This window comes from Ambystoma mexicanum, chromosome 5q (genome assembly GCF_040938575.1).
Source record: "Ambystoma mexicanum isolate Mex_15411 chromosome 5q, UKY_AmexF1_1, whole genome shotgun sequence".
Lineage (NCBI taxonomy): Eukaryota > Metazoa > Chordata > Amphibia > Caudata > Ambystomatidae > Ambystoma > Ambystoma mexicanum.
Genome location: NC_090933.1, coordinates 906,398,972 through 906,421,875, shown reverse-complemented (window position 1 = coordinate 906,421,875; position 22,904 = coordinate 906,398,972). Strand labels below are relative to the sequence as shown.

Sequence of the window (22,904 nt, the reverse complement as noted above, 5' to 3'; positions counted from 1 at the left end):
ATACTTCTGCAAATAGTGTAAGGAACCACTTTAATTCTATATCTGGTCACCCCCATAGACCAATATACCCAGCCACATAAGTTGGGGGGAGAAGTATCATAGTTGAAATTATTTAAGTTGCTGATTTGTTGGCGCCTCTTTTTCATTGTCTTGCAATTTCTTTGCTATTCATTCAGTCCACAGGGCAGGTATCATTGGATTAGTATGATATGATATGGCATTTGTAACACGTCTATACACAAGTGTTTCAAGGCGCGACGAGGCAAGGAAGGGCGCACAGAGGGAGGACAGAGACAACGATGTTACTAGGCCAAGTGACATTGAGATCGTGCAAGTGCAGGGGAAGGGGAAAAGTGCCAGAGGAAAGGGGAGGGGGCAGTGCTGTACATGGGATCAAAACAATAGCAAGAAGTGCGGTCAGCAGGTGGCAGGTGCAAGGGTAAGTGCAGACAGCAGGTGTCCAAAAGTGCAGGTAGGGAGTGAAGGTTACAGACACAGACCCAAGTGCAAGGGTTGCCGGGAGGCACTGTGGGTGTGCAGATGGGCATCTAGGGACTTGGGCCCGAAATCAGAGGGTAGCCGACCAGTGCAGGCATGCAGATTCCCAGTACTCACTATGTTTAATACATATGCCACTTTCATAAGAGTGCCAGACCACCGCTAACACACACGCAGCACTTGGTAACACTTTGCTGCACTTTGCGCAGGGTTTGATTATTTCTTTCAAAATGGAGGTCTCGCACAGCACCAAACACAAAGGGCAGGGCACGGCTGCATGAGGTTCCCGCTCTTCTTTCACACAAGCCACTGCTCCCTAGGTTATTTGTACGAGGCGAAAACTTGGCAACACTTTGCTTTTTGAATTATGGAACAAAGTTTAATACAAATTAAAAAAGAAAAGTCCTGCTGCATTAGAGATTTCAGAATAGGCCATTTCAGATCAAATGAGAGCGCCACCTGGGAGCCATCACTGGAAGTTAACCTCTAGGTCAGAGCGGCACAGTGATGCACAATGGGGGTGCATATTAGCTGAAAAGCTTGCCTTTTGCTCAATATGAGGAAATGGTCTCGTAGTATAGGGAAGTGCTATTTCATCAACCCAAGACTGGCAGTTCTCAAGAATGCAAAATCCAAACACATACACGTTCACCTTCATTGGGGGACATAGTACATACACAGTAAATGACTCAATGTTGACTGCAAAGGATCCCTCAAACACAAAAGGCAACATCGAATTGGAAAGCTGATGGCTCCTAAAGTCAGTTCCCCACCCAGCTCGTCACGCAAACACAACCTCTATGGTCTCCAGAGTTACCCTTGTTTACTCAGCGACACAACTCGCCTTTGTCTGCCCCGTGACCCACTACTTCTGCCGGGAAGCTGCTTCATGCGTTCACTTCCTTTCCAGGTTGTTCGGACACACCACATAATTGCTACTCTCAAACACAGTTAGACATATGGCGTTGTCACAAGAGGATAATTGCACGTCTTGAACAGGACAGGACTATGCAAATGCTCCCCTTACTGTTACTAGCGGGCCTCGTCCCCTTAGTGGGAAGTGGCCTATCCCTATGCGAGAGAAGTAACCATGGCGAATAACATCAAACATCAGCGAGGAGTGCCAGCAAGAGGTGACTTATGAAACCTGTGCGTTGGGAGGATGCTTCATAACAACATGAATCTGGTGTCGCCTCGAGTTCTGCTGCCCTTTACCTGGCAACACCAGAGGGTCTCGAATGGCTCTGACGAGGCACCTGTACCGAACTGAAAGGCGCCATCCAAACTTATATAACTTCTAAGGAAAATGACAGCTATTCACATGCGTTACTCCATCACAGCTTACATCGTGAATTACTAATAGCATGAATTACTAATAGCAGAGTTTCCTGAGTAAATTCCCCGTCTGTGCTTGCGCACCTTTCTCTTCAGATAATGTGTAAATGGCGCTCATCACACTTCATGCTTTCTTTAGCGCTTTCCTTTGAAGAAGTAATCCAGCAGGTTGGGGATTTAATTTAATTTATTTAATGCTTATATAGCGTTTTTTTCAAAATCGCTAAACAAGAGTATACAAACAGTACAAAAATCGTGATCAAATGATAACACACCACAGCTAGAGAGAGCTCATTTACATGACAGTACCAGAAAAGGCAGAACGCTGGAAATGAGACTTTAGAAGCTTTTTAAATTGGAGAAGGGGTGGATGGGGGGACGCAAAAGCGTTTCACCTGGAGTTATTTTGGGCACTACACAGGCCAGCGAGCTGGCCTGCGCATGGCGCACCCCTTTCCTGGATATAAATGGGGGCAGGGCCGGCCTTAAGGGCAGCAGCGCCCTGGGCGAACTGGCGCCCCCCCTCGCCCACTGCGCCCCCCTGGTTAACAGGGGGCGGGGCGGAAGGGGGTGGGGCCAGGATGGGCAACTTTTTTTTTTTTTAACCTCCTCGCTCAGGCGAGGAGGTTAAATAGGTGCCGTTAGCACCCCATTGTCATTGAATGAGCCCGCCATCGCGGGTTCATTCAATGACAATGAGGCGCCTGCCACACCTTCTGCCACCACGCCAGCTCGGGGGGTGGGGGGGGGGGGGGGGAGCGCTTGAAAGACTCCCCGGAGCTGGCGTGGTGGGAGGATGATGGCGCCTTTTATTGTGAAAAGTGTTCACGGCGGAGGGGCGCAATTAAATGCACCCACCGCCGCGGGCACATTTTACACTAAAAGGCCGCCTGCTGCGCCTTGTCCCACAAAGCTAGCTAAGGGGGAGCCCTTGAAAGACTCCCCCGAGCTGGCGTGGCAGGGGGAAAAGGCGCCCTGGGGGGCGTGGCGCCCCGGGCGGTCGTCCGACTCGCCCCCCCCCTAAGGCCGGCTCTGAATGGGGGCAGGGAAGGTTCTGGAGCAAGCGATGGTTGGCGGCATAGCGTTCGTTAGTCGCTGCTCCCGTTCCTTCCCTGCCTCAGGCCTTTCTGGTGGGTGGCAGTCACGGTGGGATGGGGTGGAAGTAGTGGGGTGAGGGTACCTGTGACTTTTTCTTTTGTGCCGGGCGGGGATAATATATAAAATGTTAAAAAAAGAAAAGAAACGGGACACATTTCAATTACAGCTGGGACAGTGTTGTAAATAAAACACTGTGACCGTTTTACCTGGGGAGAGGGGATTGGCCTCTGGTTCTCCTGTGGGCCGGTCCCTCTAACCTCTGCCTTCTTCTCTTCGGGCTGCACCGGCTCCGATGGGCCCGGTTTAGTAGAGCTCATTTGCCTTGGGTTGGGATCAGGCGAGAGCGGGGTGGCCTCGGTGGGTGCCCCCAGTTGGCGCTTAGTGTTTTCTCTGGGGCCGGGAACCTTTCTGCGGCTCCGGCACGTTTCAATTTTAATGTAGTGCGGTGCTCGGCAAGGCCACCAGGGGGCAGTGCTGTGCATGGCCTTTGGGCATGCTACTCCTTCTAGTAGCTTTTTGGGAGAGCTGTGTTGGGGACACACTCCCAGGTAGTTTCAAGGGCTACTAGAAGTTTGCGAACTCTTGGAAGGCCCAACCCCTTCCCCCAAAAGGAACATAGGCCCAGTCAGATAGCAAGTTCAAACTGTGGTTTATTACAGCCAAAACCAACTGGGATCAGTACAAGAATAGAAGAAACCCACAGACTTCTCAACCTCTCCAAGCTCGCAGGCCAGTTTTGTCCCAAAACTACGTCAGAATGACGTACATCACAACCTGGGCCCCTCTCCAGAAAACCTATCGGCCTACTGGATTGGTTGTCAGGAGCCTAATAACCTATATAATCCCCTATATGAGTTACTCTACTTGCTCTCGCATGTCAGGTGGCTGGCCTGGTCCATTTCCAAATTACCATCTCTAAACAATGTTGCAGTGTGACCCACCCCAAGGATACTGAACTGTGGTTGGCTAGAGCTGACTTCCCCAGGCTCGGGATTCGCAATGGTTATCAGCTCTTGGTGTACCTTCTCAAGGTAATAAGAATGACTATGTGTCTGCATTGTAACTTGTGTGCACCACCTTAGACCATGAGAGTGCTTGTTCATCTTGTGCAACACTTGTCTCACATTATAACATCTTTGTTGCAAGCCTCTGTCTGTGGCGTGAGATTGATTCTCTTTCCCAGCTCGGGTTTCTATTCATCGTCTAAGTCGACCGGGTCACATGTTCGGAGACCATGATTTGGAGCTTCTGCAGCTCTCAATTATGAGGAATTATTCGCATTTATTGCAGCTGGTATTACTGTCATTCAGGGAATGGAATGTCGTTTGTATCTGGTGGCCTTGGCAGCAGGTCCTGTCTTACACATTTGCTCTCTGTTCAGCCTGAATTCAGCTCAGCTCAGATCTTGCTGAGAGGCTTAAGGCCTGCTGTAATTTTCCTAAACCGTTATGCGGTTCTTACAGTGTCCATGCTATTCTATATTCTCCATATGTTAGTCACACTTGGCTCTGTCAGGTCCCATAGGTGCTCCTGCAGTTCCATAAGGTTAATTGCACATGAGCATTTGCAAGCTGTACTCAGGATCTCTTGCTTCTTGCGGTTTCCACGTTGCTGCGTTAAGCTAATGACAAAATAATACAAGTAATGACAGCATGTATATGTATCTGTCCTCTAACTATAGAACTGTACGCTCGTGTTCTTTGTGTATTTGAGTGTGTGCTTGTGTCCAGATGTGCGGATGGCACGTGTGCTTCCTGTCTAATGCTGCTATGTTGTGGTGTCTCTAACAACATCAGTGGCTTTGGCTTCTTAGCGCTTTAGTCAATACTGCCAATTGAGGTCTCATCAGTTGCAGCATAAGGCTCCTCGTCCACTCTGGGGAAGATTTGTAACACACCTGGTCTGTAGGGCTGGCTGAGTGGGTACCTCTCAACATACTTATCAATTATTGGAGCACTAGGGAATGGTCCGAAATAGTATGGGCTTTCACAATATCTCCTGGCCTTCTCCTGCATCATGAACCTTATAGGAGGGGGAGGAAGGGGCAAATTTGCCCATCCCTCTTCAGTCCACTCTCTGGTCGACTTGTCGACCACACCCTTATATGACCGTCCTTTTGCTCTGGGCTGTCATATCTTCACTATTCCTTCGAGGTGTCCATAATAGTTTGTGCTGTCATCAGATGACCTGTGCCTCTAACAGCATACTCCTTCGGGGTTGCACCAAACCCACTTCCCTTCATAGAACTTTGGATCATGTGGATTGTGCATTTTCATTGTTCCTACTGGAAATAGTTCACTCTGTGACCTCTTTGCTCTCAACTTGTCTCGTTTTTCAACAATCTCATCTTTTGTTCCTCCTATGTTTACATCCATCAGGATCTGCATTCCAATCACTTCTTCTGCTGTTTTCTTGCACCTTGCCATGCATATCTTGATCCCACATACTGATGCTGCTCCCAGCACAAGTGCACCACCTATCACCTTGAGTCCGCCTGACAGCCATGATGGCATCGATGACCATATATATGCTAGCCAGCTCTTGTCCTTACCTGTTCCTCGTGCTTCATCCTCCATCTTCGCATGCATCTATGCCAACTGTGCAACTGCATCTGAGAGAGTTCCGTTATCTTCGTCGTTAGCAGGTGTAAATGTGCAACAGGAACTCTCTATTTTTGCGCAAACTCCTCCTTCCATGGCCATGAGGAGATCCAGCACCACCAACCTTATTGCTCTTAGCTCTTCTTTTATGGCGTTGAACCCATTCACTGTAGAGTTGATCATTACCATCAGCTCCCGAGTGATCTGTAACCACTTAGCATTTATGTATGTTTGTATTCCTGGTATTATTGATGCAAAGAACGTGTGTTCTGCTAAACAGCCTGTGTTCTGCTGGGATCCCGTCCATTGCCACTTCTCATGCCTCTGAGAAGTAATTCCCTCCTCATTTCACTCTGCTCAATCTGGCCTACTTCTCCGCCTTTTCTATCTGGTCTGTTGCTGCTATCTTGACCTATCTCTTCCTTTGTCTGTTGTTATCCATCTTCGGGAACTCATCGAGCTTCACATCCTTTTTGGGTACCACCAACAAAGGAATGTTGATGTGTACCAATGAGCATACTCCTCCCCACTCAGGTGGCAGCTTTTCATACGCCTTTGATGCACATGCCAAGTAGTGATCCATCAGCACTGTCGTTCCTGCTCCCATTGCTGCAAGTTGTAAAATTGCCTTGAATCCTACGTTCTCACCAACTTCGACATTGCCATTGTTCTGATAGCACAGGGCTGGCGTCTTCAAGGGAATTATTGGCATCGGTCCCGCTTCGTTCTCCACCCACATCAGAAACTTTGCGCTCGCATCCCATTCCTTCAGGCACTTGTCATTTTCTTCCTGCACCTTGTTCACTGCTGACTGTGCTAATGTCAGTGCCTTGCTTCCCACCACTCCATATTGCCATCCATCGTTAGTGTACACTCGTCCATACACTAATATCTGTGTCCTTTCCCAGCATCCAGGCTCTCCTCCTATGTCCTTTACTCTTATCCAGGGACATGGTAATTCCTACAGTGTGATAGTCTTGGTCTCTCCTTTCTTGGGTCTGTCAGTTATGTACTGCAACCCTTCATCTAGCTGCCAGTAATTGTTCATCATGTCTAATGTCGTTATGTAACTATCCTCATATGGGAAGGTCCCTTTGGACATCCATCTCAATGTTGCTGTCCTCCCTTGGAATTTTCCTCGCGTTTGCCCCATCGCAAGATACATCAGGCACTGTGCTCTTGCTGCGGGTATTTCAGTTGCTATGAACGTTCTGGAAGCACTCATGGCATAGGGGATTAAAGAGCAGACATAACAGCTCTACCCGGTGGATTCCTTACCTACTCATATGTTTATAGCACATGTTATTAGATACTCGTGCTGTGTTAGTCAGATACATGTCAACTCACTTCATGTCTGTGTCAACACTGCGCTTACCTCTCCTTACCTTATCATCAGTGTCTTCTCGTCCACCTGACATGGTCATTCCTCCTACCTGGGTCGGGGGAATGTTAGTAGAGGGTGCAGCGGTAGTGCTAACAACCACATAGAATTGCCAAAATACAAATCCCATTAAGCAACTGGGAATTAATAGACACAACCTAATAACGTTCTTTATTGTTTATTTCATACCCACTTAGGCTGCTTGATCCTCGCAGCATGGTGATAAAGTTGCCCACCTGAAATTCGCAAAAAAAGGTGTTACCATGTCAGTATTTGTCAGTACCCTAAAGCCCAGCAAACTAGTCACTAATGGGGAAGCAAAGACCAGAGGATGGTTGGCTGTGCCAGCCCGGCACCAAGTCGAATCTTTCGCCGCCGAAAGTGAGAGGCTGCCGGACCCTTGCATATTTCGAGAAAAACAGGAAAACGCATGCCCGTTTAAAGATAGTCAGGATCCCCTTGGAAATGATCCTGCTCGAGATCGGTGAGTTGTCCAGGCAGACCAGGACAGGGAGGCAAGCACCTTGACAGGGAGCTGGCAGCCGAGCAGCGCCAGCACAGAACGGAACATAAGTATCGATCGAGCCCGACAGCAACTGTGGGCGTGAGGGAGGGTATTGAGTATTGTGGAGTATTGTCGAGTATTGTTGAAGTATTGTTTAGTAGTGTTATAGCATCGTTTAGCACTTTTGTAGTGAGTAGGGACAGGAGCGGAGGTAGAAGTCCTTTTTCTGTGTTTATGGCACAATCGGTCTTCGAGGTAAAGAAAACATCTTTAGAGAGGGCACCCGTGCACTCCTTTTTTTTAATCACTTCACTTTTCTTGTTGCAATCCCCCCCCCCCAAATAAAAACATTGCCAATGCCAACAGTTTGGGCTTTTCTGTAGGCATGCAAAAGGCACTTGCCACTCACTGCCATAGTAGTATTAACTGGCTATTGATGGTAGCAGGTACAAAATGGCACGAGTACCTCGGCATCTAAAAACAGTGCCTGGCAAATGCCTAGTGCTTATGAACAAGCCAAAACTGTTGGCTTTGCCAATGCATGTTTTAAACAGGTCCTCAGTGAAGGTCACTAATCGAGTGGCTGCAGGCAGACCGGGTTAAGGCCTTTTTATTACACCAGTAGTGGGTATGCAACTCCAATTAAGTCATTAACTCTCAGAAGATTGCTTTGAAAAAACATGTTGGTGCAAAGTTTGACAGTAAGGCTTAATTAAAGCGAGCTCAAACAGTACCCACGGGGAGGTGTTTTGGGTGGGGAGGGGCAGGAATTGGGTGGGAATGGCCATAGGGATTGGCATGGCCATGGGTGAGCAAATACCTAAACAACACTGACACGCTTTGTGTCCCTCCTCGTATGCCATTCCTCCCTATCTGTACTCTAATGCAAGAGCAATAGCATTTACAAACGTGTGGCGATAAAATGACATACTGGTTCCTTAGTACCAGTATAATAACATGTGACCATATAAAATACCCATATCTACTTTCTTCATATCTCTATCTGTATGAATGACTACATAGTCATCTTGGCAAAGATGTGCAAGCAGCTCGACGTGTAGTAATTAAACATAGGGATGGGGGCGATCACTCGTCCCCATCTCTCAAACGGCAGATTAAGGACTCTCTTTCCGCCAGAATGTTTTACTTGGCTTCCTACAAGGTTGAAATGGTCTTGAGGGAAAATGTAATCATTGATGGCATCAAGGGCAACCACATTTTGGAGGACATGCAGTAAGATGCATTTAGAAGAAATTAGATATTAGTCGCCTATGAAATGTTATGCATAAAAGTCCGAAAGCTATTACAAGCTACAGGTATTAGTGGCTCTCAGAAACAACTTATGTCTATGAGCAACACATATTCGGCAGCACTGGTAGAATAGAGTGAAGCTGCGATACCTAAATGAAAACTCAGATTTTGAGTGAGAGGTTAAAGCGAAATAAGTGGCGAGATTAAAACACACCTACCGGAATTGGGTATCTCTACAGCAGCTCTATTCTATCTGAGCAATAGAAGAGCATGTTAACAATTATATCAGAAAATGCTGATTGCGATATTTGGCAATAAGTAAATAAGTCCTAGATGTTATGTTATGTTAAAGGTTCTTATATTGCGCACTTTCGCCTCTTGCATGGTTCCTTGGCACTCTGCTGGATCTGTAAAGCAAGAGGGCAGGGAATAGGTTAGCAGGACTCAGCGGGAAAAGGAGCAAGAGAGCTGTGATATGCTGTTGGCAGCTTCAGTTCGGGAGCCTAGGTGTGTTTTTTGGTTGGTAGCTGTCATGTGCTGTTGTGCTTGCCTATGTGTGGCTTGTTTCGCTGTTGTGGCGAAGTGCATTGTGCTGTAGAGGTATGGTTGAGTTTAGCTCAGAGTTTGAGAGGTGTATGCAAAAGGATGAGTTTTTTTAGTAGGGTTGGTTAGTGGTAGTGTTTTATCCTACACCATCTATTTTGATTGATATTGCATGTGTCACTTTCCCTGTCGTGTATTCTAGTGTGCTACACTTGCCCCTCCTACGTTGTGTGTAGAAGAGTGGGTCCTCAATGGGCTAATGGGCTATATCTTCCCCTCTAATAAATTAATGGGCTATATCTTCCCATCTAATACATTTTGGAGTGCCGCAATTACCATCCGCCCGAGATTGGAATGTGTTCCACCATGCCCTGTGGTCCATTGCTTCTGATCTGGCTGCCTCTCTCTCCCCTTTTTTTAGCTAAGGCTCTCTATTAGTGGTCCATTTAAGTTGGATCAATCTCTCTCCCCTGTTTCCTGTTTGAGCTTCTATAGAGAAGGTTACACACAGGTCTCCTTCCCATTCGGACTGCTCTCTTCTTTCCTGCACGTCATTGTGGTTCGGTATACTCTTCAGTCTTTCTCCGTTGTGTGTTCGTTTCATGGTGATTCAAACTTGTTCATTTGTTTTCCTCACATTCAGAGTTAAAGAGCCAGGTTTTTAGAAGTTTTTGAATTTTAGGTGGTCATTCATAGTTTGTATTTCTCTGGGGAGGGAGTTTCAAAGCTGTACGGCTAAGCAGGAGAATGGTGATCCACCTCTTTTCTTTCTTGTGTACCGTTTAAGTTCTAGGCGGAAGTTGTCCCTGGATCTGAGTGTTCCAGTCGGCTTGTAGATGGTGATATTCTTTTGTATGATTTCAAATCCTAGGTTGTGGATTGCTCTGTGTGTTATTCACATAGTTTTGTAGGTGATGAGGAGGAACACTCAGCAAACAAATCCCATCTAAAATTAATCGTCTAACTCGTCTAGAAAGCAAATTGTTTCACACCGGAATGATTGGCCAACCTGTTCCATGTACTTTGATCCCAAATGGTGGCTCAAAAGATTCTGAAAGACATTGCAGACATTTTTAAGAAGCTAAAACCCTGTGGTCGCTGAGATCGGACCACCTGTGTAACAGGGTGCTTAAATCAGACCTTTTATCATGGACGCAATGTCTATATAACCTTTTCCATGCACTAACAACAAAGGGTAGTATTCCCCTATCCCAGAACAATAGCATGTTAAGAGTGGTCGGATCCCAGTAATTACAGACTCATAACGTTGCTAGATGCAGCCTTAATATTTTTTGCCTAAATGAACTTCACATGTGGATGCGTCAAATTGGCTTTAGGACAAGTCTGAATCTTCTGATCTTTATATAGTTGCAAAATAAGAACTCCTTGGTTGTGCAGCAGGCATCTCTCTCTACAGCTTTTATAGCCTTCTTTGTTGCCTGTGACATAGTGGATCGGCATAAATTATGGGGTGAACGTGATTAATGGGAAATTAACCAGTCCCTGTTATATAAAAACATTACATGAGGACGCTGAAGTCCAAATCCGGTTAAACAGTAAGGTGCTTGTGACTGAAAAGATCCCCGCGTTTGGAGGGTTAAGCAGGGAAGTGTACTAGCTCGGATCCTCTTCATGCATTACTTAGCAGATCGCTCTATCTGAATCAAGCAGCAAGCTTCCCAGTGACGATAGGCGGGCTACTTGTATCATGGTTGGTGTACTAGCTCTGATCTTCTTCAAGCATTACTTAGCAGATAGCTCGATTTGAATCAAGCAGCAAGCTTCCCAGTGAAGACAGGTGGGCTACTTTTATCATGGTTGGTGTACTAGCTCTGATCTTCTTCAAGCATTACTTAGCAGATCGCTCTATCTGAATCAACCAGCAAGCTTCCCAGTGACCATAGGCGGGCTACTTGTATCATGGTTGGTGTACTAGCTCTGATCTTCTTCAAGCATTACTTAGCAGATCGCTCTATCTGAATCAAGCAGCAAGCTTCCTAGTGACGATAGCGGGCTACTTGTATCATGGTTGGTGTACTAGCTCTGATCTTCTTCAAGCATTACTTAGCAGATCGCTCTATCTGAATCAAGCAGCAAGCTTCCTAGTGACGATAGCGGGCTACTTGTATCATGGTTGGTGTACTAGCTCTGATCTTCTTCAAGCATTACGTAGCAGATCGCTCTATCTGAATCAAGCAGCAAGCTTCCCAGTGACGATAGGCGGGCTACTTGTATCATGGTTGGTGTACTAGCTCTGATCTTCTTCAAGCATTACTTAGCAGATCGCTCTATCTGAATCAAGCAGCAAGCTTCCCAGTGAAGATAGGCGGGCTACTTGTATCATGGTTGGCGTACAATGATTTAATCCTTTTGGACAGGACCCAGCGGAAGTTCAAAGATCGCATAATGCATTACAATCATTCTGTGATGACTATAACTTGTAAATTAATACCACAAATTCCAAGATTATGCATTTTACACACAAAGCAAAACAAGTAAACTGTCAGTGGTGTCAAAACATTTAAAGAGTTACCGAAGTTGTTTATTGAGAAGGCACGCTTACTGACAGTTTGAAATTGACAACACATCAAGAACAGTTAAATCAAAGATCTTACAGTTGTTAAAGACCATGTATAGTTTGGCAAATAACAATGGGGGGGGGTTCAATATTACCACTATGCAATTTATGACAGGGACATTTCTGCCAATGGTGTTGTAGGGTTCAGAGATATGGTGGATGGAAACTTACAGTGGCTGACCAAATTCTAAGCTAACCTATTTGGAAAAGTACTTGCCCTACTCCAGTCAACTGGAGTTGCAGGTCTGATTGTAGAACATGGCTAGAATTCCTAGGGAGTTTCACCATATCTGAGGGTGCTGCCATTTAAATGCAAACTGGGCTCCGCTGTTGAAGGGAGGCTATCTTACATTCTACTTAGTGGAGGACAGTTAACAGGTCTAGGCACAAAGAAGATAAACAAGCCATAAACACTGCGTCAATGGCCAAGACCTGACAGAATCAACCACTTTGTTGAAAGAATGAGACTGGCGTCATATTAAAGAAACTATTGTAGCAAAGCTCCTGCTCCCAACCGTCACCCGGATAGCGAATCGTTTGTTATTCACACTATCAGTATCTGCCGCATCATATACAAGGTGAATTCAAACGTACTGTGCTCCTTAAATCATCCGTCTTTATAACGTACATTTCCTCGCACTGATGTCTTTATTTTCTAACACATGTGATTGTTAACATCAGATATGTGGTTTAGAGGGCCACGAGTATTTCTGGTGGTAGCGCCGCCAGTTTTAGCATTTTGTGTGCTAGAGTTGTTAGTGTGGTTGAGAGGGCCATGAGAATTTCTGGTGGTAGCACTGTTAGTGTTACAATTTAGTATGCTAGAGTTGTTAGTGTGGTTTAGAGGGCCACAAGGCTTTCTGGTGGTAGTGCTGCCAGTGTTAGCATTTTGTATGGTAGAGTTGGTAGCGTGGTTGAGAGAGCCATGAGGATATTTGGTGGTAGAGCTGCCAGTGTTAGAATTTAGTATGCTAGAGTTGATAGTGTGGGTTAGAGTACCACAAGGATTTCTGGTGGTAGCGGCTCCAGTGTTAGCATTTATATTATATGTTGTAAAGTGCTTATCTGTGAATGCATGAGCTGAGAGAATGTTGGAGTGCTAATGTGGAATGTTGTCCTGTGAGTGTGTGTCAAGGTTCTAGCCAGTGTTAGTTGAAGCCGAGCTAGCCTGGGTGATGGGACCCAGTGGCGTTCCTCAAGTGTTCTTACTGTAACAATCCATGTAACTTGGAATAAAGCTTAAGTGTTAAACCTATTTAAGAGTACTGAAGCTACTATTTAACACTTTTACTATGCTTTCGAAAGATAACATGGCTGTGATTTAGAGAAACTGCCCTATGCCAGCTACCAGAAGGACTTCTTGCACTTAGAATGGGCAAGGAGCGCCGTCATGATTTATGTATGAAGTGCTAAAGGGGTGACATTATTTGCTTTTGGGTTATGCGTATGAAGTGACGGATCCTTGGATTATCTGACCCCCATATTGTGTACTTGCCTTCTGTTAGATGACCCACAGCGTACACAGGTAAAACCCCTTGAGAGAAAATATGGCATTTGCAATCGTGCAGAAAATATTAGCATCCTACTAGAGACTTTTGTCCCAGGGGGGCTGGATTGTGGTGCCCGGGTTCTCAGGGAAGTACACCGTAACCCATGTCCCTTGTCGACTCAAAATACAGTTTGTAATGTATTTCTGGGTAAATATAGACATATTGTTGTACTGCCCGGATTACAGAGTGGAAGGCACGCACTTACACAGAAGTGAAAACTATTTTTTCTCTGCTGCTTTTATTTCTGCACTTTTTCTCCAAGTTGTTTTCACTTTTATACTCTTTACTATTTATTTATTTATATTGCGCAGCCTGCCCGCGGGCATCAGGGCGCATGTTTGGAAAGGTTACAGTGAAAAGTTACAGAAGGCAGTTACATATTACATAATATATATACATAGAGCAAGGATATATACATACATTTACAAGGGTAGTCAGTAGTTTCAGTATATACACAGGTAATTGCGGGGGCACTGTATGCAATAGATGTTACCAAAGGGTAGCCAAAGCTTCATCTTGCTCAGGAAGCCATTGTTTTGCTCTGTTTTTGAAGGATTGAGGGGAGGGGACATTCCTGAGATCATTGGGTAGGGAATTCCAGAGCTTCACTGCCAGGACTGGGAAGCTCGAGCCTCTAGGAGTCTGTAGCTTGAAGTTAGGAATGATGAGTGTGTGTGCTTGTGCAGATCTTAGAGGTCTGGAGGCTGTGTGTTGAGTGAAGCGTGCTGACAAGTAGGCCAGTGCTACATTGTTCTGCGCTTTGTGGCTTAGAACAAGTGTTTTGAGAGTGATACGCCGTGAAATGGGAAGCCAACGTATGTTGCGTCTAGTGGATGAACTGTGCGCGCGCCTGGGTATGTTGAGAGCAGCCCTGATGGCGTTATTCTGAGTTACCTGAAGTCTGTCAATGTTTCTTTGACTCGTTCCCAGGTAGAGGGCATTATAGTAGTCAATTTTGGATAGGATGAGGGTTCTAGCAAGGATCAGGCAGTTGTCCATAGTTAAGAAGGGACGGCAAGCAGTGATTAGTTTGCACGTGTATGCTGATGCTGAGACTACTGAGTTGGTTTGTCTGGTGAGAAAGAGGGTGGAATCTAGGTAAATTCTGAGGGTTTTAGTGACATTAGTGACCTTGATGATGTTACCATCAATGTTGAAGGCATCATATTTGCTGTCAAGTTTTGAAAGTTTGGACTGAGAGCCTAGGATGAGTAACTCAGTTTTCTCATCGTTTAGGCAGAGACCGTGGTGGGCCATCCACGCCTGGATGACGGTGTAGACTGCATTTAGAGCTTTGACATCAGTTACATAATCACCAGTGATAGGGATGAGTATCTGGGTGTCATCCGCATAATTTGTGTAGGTGACACCCAGAGGGTCAAGAATATCAAAGGGTGGTTTAGTAAAAACGTTATAGAGCGTGGGTGATACGCACAAGCCTTGTGGGACTCCGCAGGGGACGTGCGCTGGGTCAGCAGCGGCAAGAGGTGAGCAGGCTCTCATGGACCTATTGCAAGGAATGAGCTGATCCATGAGGTAGCTGCCTCAGAGAAGTGGGCGGCCGTTTTGAGATGCTGACAGAGGATTTGATGGTCCACCAGATCGAAAGCGGCGGATAGATCTAAAAGGAGCAGGAGCTCTTGTTTGCCCTTGTCTTTCAGATCCTCAATTTGCATTTTTAGATCTATTAGAGTTGTCTCTGTGCCGTGTCTCGGCCGGAAACCAGATTGCCTAAGTCCTAATAGGTTGTTTTTATCAAGATAATCTTGAATTTGGAGATATGCGGCGCGGTCCAGGATTTTTAGGAGGTAAGGTACTGTGGTGATAGGCCTATAATTGGTGGGGTTTCTAGGGTCTAAGTTAGGTTTTTTTGATTAAGGGGATTACCCAAGCATCCTTAAGGTTATTTGGTACTATGCCAGATTTAAAGGAGGAGTTGATGAAGGAAGTGATGAAGGGAGCAAGCTCGGGCGCAGCTTCCTTTACAATTGGTACTGGGCAGGCGTGACCTTGACAATTGGATGGTTTTAACTTCTTGATGATATGGCTTCTTATGCCGCAGAATGTCAAACTTTCTTGGCAAAATAACTTTAAGTGTGAATGCTGAGCCTCTGCACGAGCATGTAACAGCTGTCAGCTGAGAACGACGCTGAAACACGTCCACGATCCATACACATCGTTTGGGCCAGAGTTGGTGAGCATCCCTGCCATCCGTTTATCCAGAAACCGCAACATCGGTCAAAGCTTCCCCTGTTGATAATCACATGCTTGATCTCTGCTTCATTGATTGATTTATTGATTGATTGATTGTTTATTTATATAGCACCTTTACACAATGTGTTTCAAAGCTCTTCAAGGAGGGAGGGAACATGGGAAAATACAGTTACATTCAGTAAAAGTCCTTGAAACAATACAGAATGTGAAAAAAAAAATCCTGATGATAATCCAGATGAAGGACCCAAGAGACACGTATGACACAAGAGACCACGTAGACCACTAGATGGCTACATCTGATGTCCAAGTATGACGATCTGCATAAGCCAATTGGTTACAAATCTGCAATATCTATGCAAGATCCCACTGAAAGGTCCACTGCACTGCTCCAACCTTTGGAAACAGCTTCATCTCTCTGGACCATGACGTTGCTATATTCAGTTCTTGAAGCCCTGACTTGCATAGGCTCTATGGCCATGTGTTTAACAGTTGAATCTTTCATGATACTGTCAAGCGCTGCTTCACCCTGGCGTCACATCCATGTGTATCGTGGTTTGCTTTGTTCTCTGGTTGGTCTCTCCAGGTTGATCACATCTTGATGGCCACCTTTTGCTGAAAGCGTAATAATGCATAGACCCTGCTCCAACCTCACTCAGTGATAGTAGCAGCAAAGGAAGAATGGGGCTGGCTTGCCATGCCAATTGTCACCAGTGATTAACGTGTTGCAAGCAGGGTGCAAAGCGCTGATATGTGGGTGTGTGGGTGTGTGCCAAGGCAGATATTGAGAAGGATCCGCAAGCGAAGGAGACTGGATCTCAAGAACATTGAAGACTGGCCCGAGTCACTGGAAGGCAAGGCAAGAAGAGAACAAGACCCAGAGAGAAGGCTAGGATCAAACAAGACAGGAGTAAGTCCCACTGGATAAGGGGACAGGCAAGGAGTATCAGGGTTCAGCAGCAACAGAAGAACTCATGGCTGACAAAATGGAGTTTCAGAGTCACTGTCCTAAGTGTCTTCGCCTCTTTTTATGTTACATGCAGTGCCTGAAGGCAGAATAGTCCAGAGATCTTACTTGCCATATGTTGTAAAGCTTGCGTTGCAACCCTTATGATACGAAGTAGGGAGGACGTAGTCTGCTGTGGCTGTGTGGTGCAGGCATGGCTGTGGTCACAAATGACCCCTATGGGAACACTAGCGTGTTTGCGGCCCGTGCTCCCTCTTAGATTTTCCTCACTGTGGTGCGCCACCCATGAGGGATCAACCTGGATGCAACCGCGGAGTCCCAAGCAGGTGTGGCAAATGGCACACTGTTAGACTGGACTCATGTGGGGCGTGGCAGATACTAGTACATTTATGGTGTGTTCAGTTAAAAAACAATGTTTACTAGACATAAGAGATCAAGCGGACTGAATATCTGACATGGAATCAACTAGTTGCTGGCCTTACTGATGAGCGACCACAATACACTCATAATAAGCACACACCTATACTATGCATGGACAGTAAGGGAGCACAATACATGCAGTACACAGGCAGAGCACAGATGACACACTCACAATCTGCATACCGGCAAAGAATACACAACGTGCAAATACACGCACTCAAAATATACTTAAACATGAAGTATATGCTCACAATATGCACACACAAACACACTGCCAGAAACATTCATCTAATAAATATAAGAATTCAGTGGGGAAAAGGTTTTGTTTTTTTAAAGTCTACAAACGTTGGGAATGGCAGTGCTGAGCTACAAACACTCAGTCCAAATGAATTATTTCCTTAATACAACTGAAGTCCTTCACACTACAAATTAAAGATTAACTTACACTACACCAATACTACACAACACTAACTTTAACTATTAGGTAGTTTACATGAATATTAAAGTTAACGTGGATGCTGTGAAGCAGTGATCTCGTTTAAGATAAGGTTTAGCAAGACAATCTTCCGGCCTTGGTTACGTTTGCAGACATTTGTGAGCGCTAATCCTTTTGCACCATGGAACATGAAACCCCATCTTAACATAGAATAGACACCCGCTCGCTGAACATCCTTACACAACACTATGTATGCACCCCTCCACTGCCAGACTTCAAGTCTTCCGTTCATTATCCTTCCTTCTCAGACCTATGTAAAGGTGGCCCACCATACCCTGTCCAGGCAATCTGGTCGTCACGATCATGACAGACAATTCTACTGTGAAACCAACCAGCCCTGCCCACCTTTACGGACTGCCTGCCCCGAGCAACCTAAACACAATCAGAAGCCCTAGTCAAGCAAAGCCCTCAGTAGGCTGCAGCAGCCACCAGGGCAGCACAGGGGCAAGTCTGGATCTCTGGAATCCGAGGCCAGAGTTTCAGACAGAAGGGAGAAAAGACTAGCAAACGAGACAATAAAGAACACATATACTCCTAAATGTGCACATTTCTATGATATTTTTAATTAATGTATAGCAGCCACAGATATGACATTTTACATGTATCCAAAATTAAGCAATTAACATTTAAAAGCTTTATAAAATCCTAACCAATTCTCCATTCAGATGTATTTACATAGTTATTCAATGGAATGAAACCCCTTAATTCAGCAACTTCAATAGTTCCATGCTTATAAATGTTGCGGATCCGAGGATAGTCTATGCTGGAAGTCTTCAGTGTTGAGCCATTGTGTCCTATTTACAAAACGTTCCAAGTACCGAACCCTCAGTTCATGAACTGCTGGACATTTCATCAAATTATGTCGTAATGTTCGAATCTATTTTTCTTTACACAGGGAACACGATAAACATTCCTCCCTTACTTTCTCATCTTTTGATCGAATACCCAAGATTTCACAAGTCGCTAACAAATTTAAACAAAACCTTAATAATTAATTTCTCCATCTTGCGTCTGGAATTTTAATCAGATAGGCTGGTAGATTGCTCCTTGGTTTGTCCAGGCAACAGAATGTGTTGTGAGCTTTATACTTTCGTACGTTGTCTACTGTGTTGTCCCAGTCTGTTCTCAAAATCGCAGCCTTCACACCTCTGGGATTTGAGACTAGGGGCCTTGTTACGAGTCTGGCGGTAACCCTGCCAGTGCTACCGGAGAGTTACAGCTGGACTCGTAAAGTTTACTAGTGCCTGACTTCCTGGTGCCATCGGGAGATTCCAAGTCCAGCGAGCCGGGAAGTCAGGTGCCGGTAAAATGTAATTCCCCATTCCCATAAAGTCCTATAGGACTCTATAGGAGTGGGGTCACGGATGCACCGCCACCGTTGGTAACTGACCCAAGTCTGACCCAGCTGCGCCCAGATTATAATGAGACCCTAGTTCACCAATAGATTTGGCACAGTTATCTAAAATCACCTTAACCTTTTTTCCAATTTATTGACGAAAATACTTCTGGGCTGGTGATTCATGATTTTTACATCCTCATACAGAGAGTTCTTATACGGGGCCTGGATTGATTGAAATAGTTGTACCAATTTCCATTCCGTGTACTCAGCGAGCTGAACCCTAGTTCGTACCTTAATGTAGCTATTGGGAGTGACTGTGAACGATTTAGAACTTTCCACCACAGTCTACCTTCCAACCACTTCCAATTCAAATTCCATGATTGTGATTCCACAACCATGCTGTCTCACAGGGATGGAATTATTTTACCCTGATAGGAATTCATCAGGGGGAATATAGAAAATCTGCAATACTTGCCCTTCAATCTTTTAATCTGGCAAGCAAGGTGATCTATTTTCCCCTTTAGTCTATTTTCTACAGCCAAGATGTTAGGATGTGATACCAAACTAAATCCTAGATGTTACTTCTTTGACCAACATTATCGGTTGGCATTAAATGAACAATGAGCCCGAAGACATCCTTTTTGTATGGCTGCTGAAGCTCAAAATGTTATATTTGGCTGGATTAATAATCAGATCATTTTTCTCAGCATGTTTCCAGTGCGATTGATAACTTTTGCAGTCCGGCAGCGTATAATCCATAAGCACAATGCCGTCCGTGTATGCTATCCAAATTAATTTTCGATTTCCTACCTTAGTGGTAAGGAGTCCCTGATCCTCCAATGCCCGAGTCAGATAAGTCTATAGAGGTTGAAGAGGCAAGGGGCAAGAATTCACCCCTGCTTCAGACCTCTCTCCGTTCGTATGGGCTGGGTCAGGTGTTATTGCCCCTCTAAATTTACCTGAGTGGTTGAAGCTTCATGAAGATGAACTATTATTGCGAGTAAGTCAGGTGGAATACCCCAAGATCTTAACTTTTCCCATCAGCAACCTCTGTTAATAGTGTTCAACGCTTTCAATAGGTCTATTAGGGCAAGGGGGGAGTCACCTGCTCTCCAGGCCTGCTCGCAAAATGGTTTACTATCAAACCATTTAAGGCCATAGACAAACCTTTCCTAAAACCTACATGTGTCCTGTCAAGTATACAATTACTCTCTGCCCAGTGCTCTAGTTCCCTCAAGATGGCTCCTGCAAACCGTTTGCTGTCCACGTCAAAAAGGGCGATCAGTGATAGTTAACAAGGTCTGTCCGATTGCCCTTTTTGTAAATTGGAATTATGATTGCGTTCCTTCAACTTAATGGGCCACACCCAGTGCAGACCACATTCTAAAATAATGAAGAGAGCACCTGAGACCATAACGCTATGTCTGCTTTAAAAATAACATTAGTTAAGCCGTTGGGTCTGGCCGCTTTTGATTTAGAGGAGTTCTTTATTAACTCCGGTTAGGGAGAATTTTCATTTCTGTAGTAATTCCCATCAACATTAGAAACCCCCAGCCCTTTTGCTGGATTTAGGACTTTTTAATTTTCACTAATGAGTGAGTGGAACTTTTTTCTCACCCTCTCATGTGGTTTTTCCTGATTTGGATTTTGTTTTCACTGTTTTGGGAGTCTGACAAACTTCATAGGCATCTGCTTTGTGTACGGTGACACACACCACCTTCAGTGCAGTGTCACTGAGAAATCCTTTGGATTCCTCTTAAGGTTGTTTAAATACCTTTTCTTGGGTGAACTACAGTTCCCAAGAATAGTAACGTGAAATTGATCTTACCTTTTCTCTGTGTGGGTCCAGCACACACCATCTTATGTGGAGTGCGTGGGGGTTACTTAGTAGCCCCTTATCTTACTTTCTCATGTAACATTTTCTGTTACCCTCACTACTTTAAATGGCTGATGGCAGTTGTTTAAATGTTACTACCATTGTGCTTTTCTACCGCAGGCTGAACCCTCAGCTGCAGTACAGCACCTATGGTGTCCATTTTGTCAAAATGGCCCCTGTCTTCTTTTTTTGCCATTTTCTGTTTGGGAGGTCTTTCTTGGCTTTGACTCTGTGCGTTGAGACAGATTTGAGCCCTTGGTATCTTTTGCCTTTGGCAGGCTTCAGACCTGAAGCCCGCCACTGGCTCCAGTGTGTCTGGAAGGACAGGATGTGAGGGGGGGGGTCCCGAAACTCCCCTGTCCTTTGTCTCTAGGAGTGCCTGAACAAAACCAGTCCTGGTTGGTTGGCTGGCTCTCCTTAAAAGATAGCCACCTTGCTGTTTGATTGACAGCCTAGGCTGTGCATGAATGGGAATATTTGCTTAAAAGGCGAAGGTTTTTGGACTAGAGGTAGAGTCGACTACTGGAAGAAACATCTGATGAAGAAACCATGAATAGAAGCATGCTGCAACCTCCTGGACCTTGAATTGCATGGTGAAGCCCTGCTGCTGTGCTGACCTCCTTTTTCACCTCGACAGAGACGCTCCGGACGGAACGACTTCTCCCCTTGGGTTAGTGGGACCAACTAACCCCGAGACAAACTCCACTTTGGTGCAATCCCCGACTTGCTGTGCCTCTCCGTTGCTGCAGAAGCCCAATGCCTGGGGTGTCGAGTGTCCATAATCGAGTGCAACGTCTGCCGTGGAACGAATCCGGCCAAATGCTCCAGGAGCCTCCTAAGGACACTCCAGAAGCAGGAAATCCCGATCCAGAGTCCCCCCACCAGAGTCCAGTACCGAGGGAGCAAGGGAAGTCTAACCGGAGATATTCGATCTGCATCAATGCTGTTTGCGAGGAACTGAAAGCGTGAAGTGCCGCTGAATCAAAGATAGTCGGTAGCTGCCGAATTCCTTCCTGAGTACTGCCGCAGAAGCCCTCAAGACATCCTCCCTCATTCTCACAACTGAGGCTCAGGAACCAGTGTCTCCATAGCTGTAGCAAGACGACATCCAGCTGGACCACTTTTCTTCTAACCAGAGGTACTGTTTGGGCTTGGGGGTACTTACCTCCCTGCCTTAAGTCGTGCTGTCTCACTTGAGATTTGCACTTGCTTAACTTTCTGAGTTGATTTCAACTCCGCTTTGCACAGGCCTAAAAGCTTGTGTGTCTTCAGTGATTTTCTGTGAACAATCTGACTTTGTAAAAGACTTTATCCAAGAAGTGCATCAGAACTATAGACTTGATCCAAATGGCTTTGGCTATCCTGGCTCCCTAAAGGCTTATGAATCCATTGACTTTGGCATTGCTTGTCCCTCCATAGGTTGTAGCTTGTTGAATACTGTTACTGATGGGAAAGTCTTACCTAGATTGCATTGGAGGATACAGTTGTCCTCACATTATGAGAAACTGTTCTAACCTTCCTATTTTTCCTTAACCCTTCCTCCCTGAAACTCAGAATCTGAAAAGTATATTGGTGTGATATATAAATACAATGCTATCCTTGTTATTGAAGTCACTTGAGGGTATATGAGAAATGTATTAGCATGGCCAAAGAGTATTCACCAACTTTCTTGATTTTGAAAAGTAATTCAAAAGTTTGCTTGAAATGTTACAAACAATTGCCTTTTTAAAAGAACGCTTAACTTAAACTTATGTGTAAATAAAAAAATAATTATTTATGACTGAAACCTTGAGTGTAAGTGTTACTTGATTACTTGTATTGACGGATTTCATTTGTACAGCTCTGCAGCTTGAATTTACCCCTCTTGAGATAAGCCTGGCTGCTCTGCCACACTTCCAACTTGTGTAGTACATACCCATAGCAAAAGGTGGCTTACCTAATACCAAGCAGATACGTCTTGTGTAGTCTCACGCAGTGTTGCTGCACCAATTCTTACCTAACAACTCAGTAATAAATTCTCTGTACACGTTTAGTGACCATGGCCCGCTGTTATAACACTCTCCTTCATCACTCTGTGGATTTCTATAGAGATCTTTAAAGTGGGTTTGCCATATCATGTCTGTCAGGAAATAACCTTGTAACTGGGCCTGAGACCTCCCTCTCGTGATTTATTAAAGTCCAGACGTTACATGAATTTCTTTAAACCAGGGACTCCAACATTAATTCCCCCTGCCTCTGTTGTTTCTGAAAAATGGT

The 22,904-nt window shown here is 45.2% G+C and overlaps 1 protein-coding gene across 2 annotated transcripts in view; it reads right to left on the bottom strand.

Moving 5' to 3' along the window:
- LOC138497762 (protein TsetseEP-like) overlaps positions 1 to 22,904 on the bottom strand; it is a 231,520-nt gene that overhangs the window by 171,947 nt on the left and 36,669 nt on the right. Inside the window, exon 1 of one of the 2 annotated variants that reach the window (XM_069621411.1) lies at positions 3,138 to 3,347. The exons of the other annotated variant lie outside the window; for it this stretch is intronic. The gene's annotated coding sequence lies outside the window, so the exon portion shown is untranslated. Of the gene's footprint in view, positions 1 to 3,137; positions 3,348 to 22,904 lie in introns of those variants that run through there. 2 annotated transcript variants of the gene reach the window in all.